At 39.8% G+C, this 13,009-nt stretch overlaps 2 long non-coding RNA genes across 2 annotated transcripts in view; one reads left to right on the top strand and one right to left on the bottom strand.

Moving 5' to 3' along the window:
* The first annotated feature begins 889 nt into the window (after positions 1–889).
* LOC145816679 (uncharacterized) overlaps positions 890–13,009 on the top strand; it is an 82,704-nt gene continuing 70,584 nt past the window's right edge. Inside the window, exon 1 of the long non-coding RNA XR_014358756.1 lies at positions 890–979. This is a non-coding gene — a long non-coding RNA (uncharacterized LOC145816679). The remainder of the gene's footprint in view (positions 980–13,009) is intronic.
* Positions 1,601–3,293, bottom strand: LOC145816706 (uncharacterized). The gene is made up of 3 exons (XR_014358797.1): positions 3,203–3,293; positions 2,535–2,587; positions 1,601–1,769 (listed from the first exon to the last, which is right to left on the bottom strand). It is a non-coding gene; the product is annotated as an uncharacterized LOC145816706 (long non-coding RNA).

Here is a 13,009-nt window from a genome sequence, read left to right on the forward strand (position 1 = left end):
ACACACATGCAAGCTAAACAAGTCATAATCATACAAATGTTCATGAACATGATCAAGATGAAAAAATGTGGGTTCTTACAGTTTTGTTCACATTACTTGCATTTTGCATGCATTTTATCGCGCTATTTTGCGCGTCGCGCTATTTGTGCTGTGACCATTACTTGCATTTTCCATGCATTTTATCGCGCTATCTTGCGCACCTCATCATACTGTTTTGTGCACACCACTTGCGTTTTGCATGCATTTTGTCGCGCTATCTTGCGCACCTCATCGCACTGTTTTGTTCACATTACTTGCATTTTGCATGCATTTTATAGCGCTGTTTTGCGAATCGCGCTATTTTGCGCTGTGACCATTACTTGCATTTTTCATGCATTTTATCGCGCTATCTTGCGCACCTCATCGCACAGTTTTGTGCACACTACTTACGTTTTGCATGCATTTTGTCGCGCTATCTTGCGCACCTCATCGCACTGTTTCGTTCACATTTGTGAGAACCCGAATATAAAAAATAAGTAAATAACTAAATAATAATTTTACAAATCTCAAATATTTTATTATGAATCTTTAAGTGCAAATTAAATATTATTGGAGGATCTTTTAATTAATTTTAAAACCTAAAATAAATTTATGGTGAAAGTCTTCAATTTAAAGGCAAGATTTATTATTTAAAAATAAATAAATAAATAAATAAATAAATAAATAAAATAAAATTAAGTGTCAAATTAGTAAGCATATTTTGATCTAATAGTAGTTGTATTTTATTTAAATTAATGGAGAGATAAAATAAAATAAAATAAAACAAAGGACATTTTTGTCTAGAGTCATTTATGTTATGTATAACAAAGAAAAGAAAAGAAAAACCCTAGGTTCCTAATACATTCTATAGCAGCAGCCACACAGCCACGGGGAGGAAGAAGTTTGAGAGAAAAGAAGAAGAAAAAAGGGGATTGCAAACAAGGAGTAATTTTTGGGTGTGGTAGGTATCTTTCTTCTTTCTTTTTTTTTTTTTTTTCTTTGTTTTTGTTCTTTATTCTTACTCTATTATTATTTAGATCATTGATGGAGAAGTTGTAGGTTTATGTATTTTGTATATATATATATATATACTGTTAAGAAATTTGAGGAGTTAAATTCATGTATAAAGAATGGTGTAATTCTTAGTCCAAAAATTCTGTACAGAATCACAAACTTTAAAAATCAAAAAAACCATACCAAACGGATGAATTTTAATCTGAAATTTTTACAGTAGATCAATTACACATTGAATTGCATATCTGAATTTTTTCATAATTTTTGGGAGTCGAAATCCATATAAATTGAGGTATTCAAATCTGTCCAGGAAACCAGTCCGAAACAGTAAATTCGGGATTGTTGTTCTCTTTGGGTATAAATCCAAAAATTATCAAATTAGTGTCATTAGAACCGGTTATGAGTCTAGTTTCGTACGGTTTTGGCCTTGCATTGATTGCTCGTGTATGTTAAGAGAACCGTTAATTTCTTTAAAGTGCTGCAGAAAACAACCTGTTTGGATATAATAAATTGTAGAAAAATTATTTTGATAAGCAAATCAAGTGAAACCAATTGGGTTTGAAACTTATGGGATATAAACAACCCACCTATCAAAAACAATCCTAAATGAACTTCGATAAGAATAAATATAAATATGCACAAACTTGACATAACACTCTAAACTAAAGGAATGCCCTAGAGGTCCATGCAATTGAGTCCCCGCTACGCCATGAGTCCACTCTAAGTCCTTCTAACACCTGGAAATGGTAACAACTAAGTCAGCTGATAGCTCAGTGAGTAGCAACATGGATAGTAAATACAGTTTTGAAAACAGGGTTCAATTCCAAAATAAGATATATATCACAGAAACTAGATTGGCATACAGTTTGGTAAATACAATCTGTTTCAAAAAGAAGGTTCCACAATTCAACACTTAAAATACTCATGTCTCGCAAGAACATGATAAACAACATTTTCCACTTAAAACAGATTATAACATGAACACCAATAATTTTCTGGGTACCAATAAAAACAAATAATCTGCCACACATTTCTCAGGCTATAAGCCCCGTTGGATCCAATACCGAACTAAGAGTCATCCTCAGGGTGGCACCTGGGCCTTTTCTCAAAGACGATCCGATTGAAGGTCACCTAGTTGTTTTTAAAGGTCTGTTCCTTACAATCGTTGAGCACTAGAGTCATCACGGCCCAACCCAGATCTGTTCCCTAGTGGCCAGAGTCACCACACACAGTGGAATAATTTCCCTGGACTAAATACACGCATGGTCCCAATAATCAATACACATCAGTTTCGCAAAACATGGTAGTTCATCATTATAAACATGAGACCAAAACAAATAGTTTACAGTATGCCAAGTTCACACATGTTTCAGAAATAATTTGATTCAATTCATAATATAATAATTTATCAAAACAGTTTAATCATGAAACAACAATTTAATTTTTCCAACAGTTCAGGGTAGGGGAACATTTATAAAAATATGTAGCATGCAACTACTCACCTGAAACGCAATAATATAATCCTCGAATAGAGTGTAAAAGTCCAACTAGTGGCCTGAACCAAGTATAAAAACTACGCGTCACAACTAATTTAAAAATACTAAAAAAAATAGGAACTAAGTAATCTCAAACTAAAACGCACTAACACGGCTCAACCCAACTCACCGTTACTCTTAAATATTACCTAAGTTCATATTCTTCAAGGTCTAAAATCACCCAAGACATAGATTCCGATCGAAACTTAACTAAAAATAACTTTAAGATGAAACAATGTTTTAAACAAGTTTTCCCAATCTATTCGCTAACTTTGAAAATTACAAAATCCACTCCACGCTATTCGAAAAATTCCAATAACCTCCAGATATGATCTAATATATCCTAAGTTTCAAACCCAATTGGTTTCACTTGATTTGCTTATCAAAATAATTTATGGTGAAAGTCTTCAATTTAAAGGCAAGATTTATTATTTAAAAATAAATAAATAAATAAATAAAATAAAATTAAGTGTCAAATTAGTAAGCATATTTTGATCTAATAGTAGTTGTATTTTATTTAAATTAATGGAGAGATAAAATAAAATAAAATAAAACAAAGGACATTTTTGTCTAGAGTCATTTATGTTATGTATAACAAAGAAAAAAAAAAAAAAAGAAAGAAGAAAGATACCTACCACACCCAAAAATTACTCCTTGTTTGCAATCCCCTTTTTTTCTTCTTCTTTTCTCTCAAACTTCTTCCTCCCCGTGGCTATGTGGCTGCTGCTATAGAATGTATTAGGAACCTAGGGTTTTTCTTTTCTTTTCTTTGTTATACATAACATAAATGACTCTAGACAAAAATGTCCTTTGTTTTATTTTATTTTATTTTATCTCTCCATTAATTTAAATAAAATACAACTACTATTAGATCAAAATATGCTTACTAATTTGACACTTAATTTTATTTTATTTATTTATTTATTTATTTATTTTTAAATAATAAATCTTGCCTTTAAATTGAAGACTTTCACCATAAATTTATTTTAGGTTTTAAAATTAATTAAAAGATCCTCCAATAATATTTAATTTGCACTTAAAGATTCATAATAAAATATTTGAGATTTGTAAAATTATTATTTAGTTATTTACTTATTTTTTATATTCGGGTTCTCACAACATTACTTGTATTTTGCATGCATTTTATCGCGCTATTTTGCGCATCGCGCTATTTTGCACTGTGACCATTACTTGCATTTTCCATGCATTTTATCGCGCTATCTTGCGCACCTCATCGCACTGTTTTGTGCACATTACTTGCGTTTTGCATGCATTTTGTCTCGCTATCTTGCGCAGCTCATCACACTGTTTTGTTCACATTACTTGCATTTTGCATGCATTTTATCGCGCTATTTTGCGCATCGCGCTGTTTTGCATTGTGACCATTACTTGCATTTTCCATGCATTTTATCGCGCTATCTTGGGCACCTCATCGCATTGTTTTGTGCACATTACTTGCGTTTTGCATGCACTTTGTAGCGCTATCTTGCGCACTTCATCGCACTGTTTTGTTCACATTACTTGCATTTTGGATGCATTTTATCCCCCTATTTTGCGCTGTGACCATTACTTGCATTTTCCATGCATTTTATCGCGCTATCTTGGGCACCTCATCGCATTGTTTTGTGCACATTACTTGCGTTTTGCATGCACTTTGTAGCGCTATCTTGCGCACTTTATCGCACTATTTTGTTCACATTACTTGCATTTTGGATGCATTTTATCTCCCTATTTTGCGCTGACACCATTACTTGCATTTTCCATGCATTTTATCGCGCTATCTTGCGCACCTCATCGCACTGTTTTGTTCACATTACTTGCGTTTTGCATGCATTTTGCCGCGCTATCTTGCACACCTCATCGCACTGTTTTGTTCACATTACTTGCATTTTGTATGCATTTTATCTCTGTATTTTGCGCATCGCGCTATTTTGCGCTGTGACCATTACTTGGATTTTCCATGCATTTTATCGCGCTATCTTGCGCACCTCGTCGCACTGTTTTGTGCACACAACTTGCGTTTTGCATGCATTTTGTCGCGTTATCTTGCGCACCTCATCGCACAATTTTGTTCACATTACTTGCATTTTGCATGCATTTTATCGCGCTATTTTGCGCATCGCTCTATTTGGCGCTATGACCATTACTTGCATTTTCCATGCATTTTATCGCGCTATCTTGCGCACCTCATCGCACTGTTTTGTGCACACTACTTGCGTTTTGCATGCATTTTATCGCGCTATCTTGTTCACCTCATCGCACTGTTTTGTTCACATGCATTTTGCATGCATTTTATCGCGCTATTTTGCGCATCGCACTACTTTGCGCTGTGACCACTACTTGCATTTTCCATGCATTTTATCGCGCTATCTTGCGCACCTCATCGCACTGTTTTGTGCACATTACTTGCGTTTTGCATGCATTTTGTCGCGCTATCTTGCACACCTCATCGCACTGTTTTGTTCACATTACTTGCATTTTGCATGCATTTTATCGCGCTATTTTGCGCATCGCGCTATTTTGCACTGTGACCATCACTTGCATTTTTCATGCATTTTATCGCCGTATCTTGCGCACCTCATCGCACTGTTTTGCGCACATTACATGCGTTTTGCATGCATTTTGTCTCGCTATCTTGCGCACCTCATCGCACTGTTTTGTTCACATTACTTGCATTTTACATGCATTTTATCGCGCTATTTTGCGCATCGCGCTATTTTGCTCTGTGACCATTACTTGCATTTTCCATGCATTTTATCGCGCTATCTTGCGCACCTCTTTGCCCCGTTTGGTGCACATTACTTGCGTTTTGCATGCACTTTGTAGCGCTATCTTGCGCACCTCATCGCACTGTTTTGTTCACATTACTTGCATTTTGCATGCATTTTATCGCGCTATTTTGCGCGTCGCGCTATTTTGCGCTGTGACCATTACTTGCATTTTCCATGCATTTTATCGCGCTATCTTGCGCACCACATCGCACTGTTTTGTTCACATTACTTGCATTTTGCATGCATTTTATCGCGCTATTTTGCGCGTCGCGCTATTTGTGCTGTGACCATTACTTGCATTTTCCATGCATTTTATCGCGCTATCTTGCGCACCTCATCATACTGTTTTGTGCACACCACTTGCGTTTTGCATGCATTTTGTCGCGCTATCTTGCGCACCTCATCGCACTGTTTTGTTCACATTACTTGCATTTTGCATGCATTTTATCGCGCTGTTTTGCGAATCGCGCTATTTTGCGCTGTGACCATTACTTGCATTTTTCATGCATTTTATCGCGCTATCTTGCGCACCTCATCGCACAGTTTTGTGCACACTACTTACGTTTTGCAGGCATTTTGTCGCGCTATCTTGCGCACCTCATCGCACTGTTTTGTTCACATTACTTGCATTTTGCATGCATTTTATCGCGATATTTTGCACTGTGACCATTACTTGCATTTTCCATGCATTTTATCGCGCTATCTTGCGCACCTCATCGCATTGTTTTGTGCACATTACTTGCGTTTTGCATGCATTTTGTCTCGCTATCTTGCGCAGCTCATCACACTGTTTTGTTCACATTACTTGCATTTTGCATGCATTTTATCACGCTATTTTGCGCATCGCGCTATTTTGCATTGTGACCATTACTTGCATTTAACATGCATTTTATCGCGCTATCTTGGGCACCTTATCGCATTGTTTTGTGCACATTACTTGCGTTTTGCATGCACTTTGTAGCGCTATCTTGCGCACTTCATCGCACTGTTTTGTTCACATTACTTGCATTTTGGATGCATTTTATCCCCCTATTTTGCGCTGTGACCATTACTTGCATTTTCCATGCATTTTATCGCGCTATCTTGCGCACCTGATCGCACTGTTTTGTTCACATTACTTACGTTTTGCATGCATTTTGCCGCGCTATCTTGCACACCTCATCGCACTGTTTTGTTCACATTACTTGCATTTTGCATGCATTTTATCTCCGTATTTTGCGCATCGCGCTATTTTGCGCTGTGACCATTACTTGGATTTTCCGTGCATTTTATCGCGCTATCTTGCGCACCTCATCGCACTGTTTTGTGCACACTACTTGCGTTTTGCATGCATTTTGTCGCGCTATCTTGCGCACCTCATCGCACAATTTTGTTCACATTACTTGCACTTTGCATGCATTTTATCGCGCTATTTTGCGCATCGCTCTATTTGGCGCTATGACCATTACTTGCATTTTCTATGCATTTTATCGCGCTATCTTGCGCACCTCATCGCACTGTTTTGTGCACACTACTTGCGTTTTGCATGCATTTTATCGCGCTATCTTGTGCACCTCATCGCACTGTTTTGTTCACATGCATTTTGCATGCATTTTATCGCGCTATTTTGCGGATCGCGCTATTTTGCGCTGTGACCATTACTTGCATTTTCCATGCATTTTATCGCCCTATCTTGCGTACCTCATCGCACTGTTTTGTGCACATTACTTGCGTTTTGCATGCATTTTGTCGCGCTATCTTGCACACCTCATCGCACTGTTTTGTTCACATTACTTGCATTTTGCATGCATTTTATCGCGCTATTTTGCGCATCGCGCTATTTTGCAATGTGACCATCACTTGCATTTTTCATGCATTTTATCGCGGTATCTTGCGCACCTCTTCGCCCTGTTTGGTGCACATTACTTGCGTTTTGCATGCACTTTGTAGCGCTATCTTGCGCACCTCATCGCACTGTTTTGTTCACATTACTTGCATTTTGCATGCATTTTATCGCGCTATTTTGCGCGTCGCGGTATTTTGCGCGTCGCGCTATTTTGCGCTGTGACCATTTCTTGCATTTTCCATGCATTTTATCGAGCTATCTTGCGCACCACATCGCACTGTTTTGTTCTCATTACTTGCATTTTGCATGCATTTTATCGCGCTATTTTGCGCGCCGCGCTATTTGTGCTGTGACCATTACTTGCATTTTCCATGCATTTTATCGCGCTATCTTGCGCACCTCATCATACTGTTTTGTGCACACCACTTGCGTTTTGCATGCATTTTGTCGCGCTATCTTGCGCTCCTCCTCGCACTGTTTTGTTCACATTACTTGCATTTTGCATGCATTTTGTCCCGCTGTTTTGCGAATCGCGCTATTTTGCGCTGTGACCATTACTTGCATTTTTCATGCATTTTATCGCGCTATCTTGCGCACCTCATCGCACAGTTTTGTGCACACTACTTACGTTTTGCATGCATTTTGTCGCGCTATCTTGCGCACCTCATCGCACTGTTTTGTTCACATTACTTGCATTTTGCATGCATTTTATCGCGCTATTTTGCGCATCGCGCTATTTTGCACTGTGACCATTACTTGCATTTTCCACGCATTTTATCGCGCTATCTTGCGCACCTCATCGCACTGTTTTGTGCACGTTACTTGCGTTTTGCATGCATTTTGTCTCGCTATCTTGCGCAGCTCATCACACTGTTTTGTTCACATTACTTGCATTTTGCATGCATTTTATCGCGCTATTTTGCGCAACGCGCTATTTTGCATTGTGACCATTACTTGCATTTTCCGTGCATTTTATCGCGCTATCTTGGGCACCTCATCGCATTGTTTTGTGCACATTACTTGCGTTTTGCATGCACTTTGTAGCGCAATCTTGCGCACTTCATCGCACTATTTTGTTCACATTACTTGCATTTTGGATGCATTTTATCTCCCTATTTTGCGCTGTGACCATTACTTGCATTTTCCATGCATTTTATCGCGCTATCTTGCGCACCTCATCGCACTGTTTTGTTCACATTACTTGCGTTTTGCATGCATTTTGCCGCGCTATCTTGCACATCTCATCGCACTGTTTTGTTCACATTACTTGCATTTTGTATGCATTTTATGTCCGTATTTTGCGCATCGCGCTATTTTGCGCTGTGACCATTACTTGGATTTTCCATGCATTTTATCGCGCTATCTTGCGCACCTCGTCGCACTGTTTTGTGCACACAACTTGCGTTTTGCATGCATTTTGTCGCGCTATCTTGCGCACCTTATCGCACAATTTTGTTCACATTACTTGCATTTTGCATCCATTTTATCGCGATATTTTGCGCATCGCTCTATTTGGCGCTATGACCATTACTTGCATTTTCCATGCATTTTATCGCGCTATCTTGCGCACCTCATCGCACTGTTTTGTGCACACTACTTGCGTTTTGCATGCATTTTATCGCGCTATCTTGTGCACCTCATCGCACTGTTTTGTTCACATGCATTTTGCATGCATTTTATGGCGCTATTTTGCGCATCGCACTATTTTGCGCTGTGACCACTACTTGCATTTTCCATGCATTTTATCGCGCTATCTTGCGCACCTCATCGCACTGTTTTGTGCACATTACTTGCGTTTTGCATGCATTTTGTCGCGCTATCTTGCACACCTCATCGCACTGTTTTGTTCACATTACTTGCATTTTGCATGCATTTTATCGCGCTATTTTGCGCATCGCGCTATTTTGCACTGTGACCATTACTTGCATTTTCTATGCATTTTATCGAGCTATCTTGCGCACCACATCGCACTATTTTGTTCACATTACTTGCATTTTGCATGCATTTTATCGCGCTATTTTGCGCGTCACGCTATTTGTGCTGTGACCATTACTTGCATTTTCCATGCATTTTATCGCGCTATCTTGCGCACCTCATCATACTGTTTTGTGCACACCACTTGCGTTTTGCATGCATTTTGTCGCGCTATCTTGCGCTCCTCATCGCACTGTTTTGTTCACATTACTTGCATTTTGCATGCATTTTATCCCGCTGTTTTGCGAATCGCGCTATTTTGCGCTGTGACCATTACTTGCATTTTTCATGCATTTTATCGCGCTATCTTGCGCACCTCATCGCACAGTTTTGTGCACACTACTTACGTTTTGCATGCATTTTGTCGCGCTATCTTGCGCACCTCATCGCACTGTTTTGTTCACATTACTTGCATTTTGCATGCATTTTATCGCGCTATTTTGCGTATCGCGCTATTTTGCACTGTGACCATTACTTGCATTTTCCATGCATTTTATCGCGCTATCTTGCGCACCTCATCGCACTGTTTTGTGCACATTACTTGCGTTTTGCATGCATTTTGTCTCGCTATCTTGCGCAGCTCATCACACTGTTTTGTTCGCATTACTTGCATTTTGCATGCATTTTATCGCGCTATTTTGCGCATCGCGCTATTTTGCATTGTGACCATTACTTGCATTTTCCGTGCATTTTATCGCGCTATCTTGGGCACCTCATCGCATTGTTTTGTGCACATTACTTGCGTTTTGCATGCACTTTGTAGCGCTATCTTGCGCACTTCATCGCACTATTTTGTTCACATTACTTGCATTTTGGATGCATTTTATCTCCCTATTTTGCGCTGTGACCATCACTTGCATTTTCCATGCATTTTATCGCGCTATCTTGCGCACCTCATCGCATTGTTTTGTTCACATTACTTGCGTTTTGCATGCATTTTGCCGCGCTATCTTGCACACCTCATCGCACTGTTTTGTTCACATTACTTGCATTTTGTATGCATTTTATCTCCGTATTTTGCGCATCGCGCTATTTTGCGCTGTGACCATTACTTGGATTTTCCATGCATTTTATCGCGCTCTCTTGCGCACCTCGTCGCACTGTTTTGTGCACACAACTTGCGTTTTGCATGCATTTTGTCGCGCTATCTTGCGCACCTCATCGCACAATTTTGTTCACATTACTTGCATTTTGCATGCATTTTATCGCGCTATTTTGCGCATCGCTCTATTTGGCGCTATGACCATTACTTGCATTTTCCATGCAATTTATCGCGCTATCTTGCGCACCTCATCGCACTGTTTTGTGCACACTACTTGCGTTTTGCATGCATTTTATCGCGCTATCTTGTGCACCTCATCGCACTGTTTTGTTCACATGCATTTTGCATGCATTTTATCGCGCTATTTTGCGCATCGCACTATCTTGCGCTGTGACCACTACTTGCGTTTTCCATGCATTTTATCGCGCTATCTTGCGCACCTCATCGCACTGTTTTGTGCACATTACTTGCGTTTTGCATGCATTTTGTCGTGCTATCTTGCACACCTCATCGCACTGTTTTGTTCACATTACTTGCATTTTGCATGCATTTTATCGCGCTATTTTGCGCATCGCGCTATTTTGCACTGTGACCATCACTTGCATTTTTCATGCATTTTATCGCGGTATCTTGCGCACCTCATCGCACTGTTTTGCGCACATTACTTGCGTTTTGCATGCATTTTGTCGCGCTATCTTGCGCACCTCATCGCACTGTTTTGTTCACATTACTTGCATTTTGCATGCATTTTATCGCGCTATTTTGCGCATCGCGCTATTTTGCACTGTGACCATTACTTGCATTTTCCATGCATTTTATCGCGCTATCTTGCGCACCTCATCGCACTGTTTTGTGCACATTACTTGCGTTTTGAATGCATTTTGTCTCGCTATCTTGCGTAGCTCATCACACTGTTTAGTTCACGTTACTTGCATTTTGCATGCATTTTATCGCGCTATTTTGCGCATCGCGCTATTTTGCATTGTGACCATTACTTGCATTTTCCATGCATTTTATCGCGCTATCTCGGGCACCTCATCGCATTGTTTTGTGCACATTACTTGCGTTTTGCATGCACTTTGTAGCGCTATCTTGCGCACTTCATCGCACTGTTTTGTTCACATTACTTGCATTTTGGATGCATTTTATCCCCCTATTTTGCGCTGTGACCATTACTTGCATTTTCCATGCATTTTATCGCGCTATCTTGCGCACCTCATCGCAATGTTTTGTTCACATTACTTGCGTTTTGCATGCATTTTGCCGCGCTATCTTGCACACCTCATCGCACTGTTTTGTTCACATTACTTGCATTTTGCATGCATTTTATCTCCGTATTTTGCGCATCGCGCTATTTTGCGCTGTGACCATTACTTGGATTTTCCATGCATTTTATCGCGCTATCTTGCGCACCTCATCGCACTGTTTTGTGCACACTACTTGCGTTTTGCATGCATTTTGTCGCGCTATCTTGCGCACCTCATCGCACAATTTTGTTCACATTACTTGCATTTTGCATGCATTTTATCGCGCTATTTTGCGCAGCGCTCTATTTGGCGCTATAACCATTACTTGCATTTTCCATGCATTTTATCGCGCTATCTTGCGCACCTCATCGCACTGTTTTGTGCACACTACTTGCGTTTTGCATGCATTTTATGGCGCTATCTTGTGCACCTCATCGCACTGTTTTGTTCACATGCATTTTGCAGGCATTTTATCGCGCTATTTTGCGGATCGCGCTATTTTGCGCTGTGACCATTACTTGCATTTTCCATGCATTTTATCGCGCTATATTGCGCACCTCATCGCACTGTTTTGTGCACATTACTTACGTTTTGCATGCATTTTGTCGCGCTATCTTGCACACCTCATCGCACTGTTTTGCTCACATTACTTGCATTTTGCATGCATTTTATCGCGCTATTTTGCGCATCGCGCTATTTTGCAATGTGACCATCACTTGCATTTTTCATGCATTTTATCGCGGTATCTTGCGCACCTCTTCGCCCTGTTTGGTGCACATTACTTGCGTTTTGCATGCACTTTGTAGCGCTATCTTGCGCACCTCATCGCACTGTTTTGTTCACATTACTTGCATTTTGCATGCATTTTATCGCGCTATTTTGCGCGTCGCGCTATTTTGCGCTGTGACCATTACTTGCTTTTTCCATGCATTTTATCGAGCTATCTTGCGCACCACATCGCACTGTTTTGTTCACATTACTTGCGTTTTGCATGCATTTTATCGCGCTATTTTGCGCGTCGCGCTATTTGTGCTGTGACCATTACTTGCATTTTCCATGCATTTTATCGCGCTATCTTGCGCACCTCATCATACTGTTTTGTGCACACCACTTGCGTTTTGCATGCATTTTGTCGCGCTATCTTGCGCTCCTCATCGCACTGTTTTGTTCACATTACTTGCATTTTGCATGCATTTTATCCCGCTGTTTTGCGAATCGCGCTATTTTGCGCTGTGACCATTACTTGCATTTTTCATGCATTTTATCGCGCTATCTTGCGCACCTCATCGCACAGTTTTGTGCACACTACTTACGTTTTGCATGCATTTTGTCGCGCTATCTTGCGCACCTCATCGCACTGTTTTGTTCACATTACTTGCATTTTGCATGCATTTTATCGCGCTATTTTGCGCATCGCGTTATTTTGCACTGTGACCATTACTTGCATTTTCCATGCATTTTATCGCGCTATCTTGCGCACCTCATCGCACTGTTTTGTGCACATTACTTGCGTTTTGCATGCATTTTGTCTCGCTATCTTGCGCAGCTCATCACACTGTTTTGTTCACATTACTTGCATTTTG

The sequence above is a fragment of the Camellia sinensis genome, unplaced genomic scaffold (genome assembly GCF_055761805.1).
Source record: "Camellia sinensis isolate YWXY unplaced genomic scaffold, ASM5576180v1 Unanchor4, whole genome shotgun sequence".
NCBI lineage: Eukaryota > Viridiplantae > Streptophyta > Magnoliopsida > Ericales > Theaceae > Camellia > Camellia sinensis.